This window comes from Elephantulus edwardii, unplaced genomic scaffold, assembly GCF_000299155.1.
Source record: "Elephantulus edwardii isolate Elephantulus edwardi_28Jun2011 unplaced genomic scaffold, EleEdw1.0 scaffold00027, whole genome shotgun sequence".
Lineage (NCBI taxonomy): Eukaryota > Metazoa > Chordata > Mammalia > Macroscelidea > Macroscelididae > Elephantulus > Elephantulus edwardii.
In genome coordinates, this window is record NW_006399777.1 from 16,982,161 (window position 1) to 16,982,856 (window position 696).

Here is a 696-nt window from a genome sequence, read left to right on the forward strand (position 1 = left end):
CTGTCCTGAGCCAGTCTCACTGATTCTGATACACATATCCCCATTTTCCCAGTCACTGAATCAATCCACCTCATAGAGGGCCTTCCTCTCCTGCGCTGTCCCTCCACCCTCCCAAGCATTATGTCCTTCTCCAAGTATAGCTTTGAAAATCTGGTGCAGGGTCACGATGACAGTGAGTCTGAATTTTGCACTCATTTTAGAGACAAGGAGCCGATCACAGCGACATGAAGTTACCCACAGAAGTCATTTCCATTTAGAAACAGGACCAAGCTATTGGTCCAGCTCTGCCTGACTTGAACATCACTGATTTCTTTTCTTAAGCGGCCAGTCTCATAAGGACAAATATTGTATAAGACCATTATTGTAGAAATGGATAACCAGTAAAATGTGTATGAGGATCTAAATTGGGGAGGGTGGGAGCACAAGGGTGAGGATGGGGGCATTAATCATAGGGTCACACAGTTTGATGGGTGGATGGAGGGCTGGGTTAAGGACAGAGGAAATTTCTGGTGTGAAAAATAAAGTACACAGAATTTGTAAGTAAACCATATTTTTGAAAAAAATAAGATAGTGTATGAATGATCGTAGGAAACACAATGGGAAAGAATGTGCTTTCGGCTTTCGGCTCGAGGAGGCCTCGGTGCAACTTTCTTCGGTCGTCCCGCATCCGGGTTCATCCAACACCAGCCGCCTCCG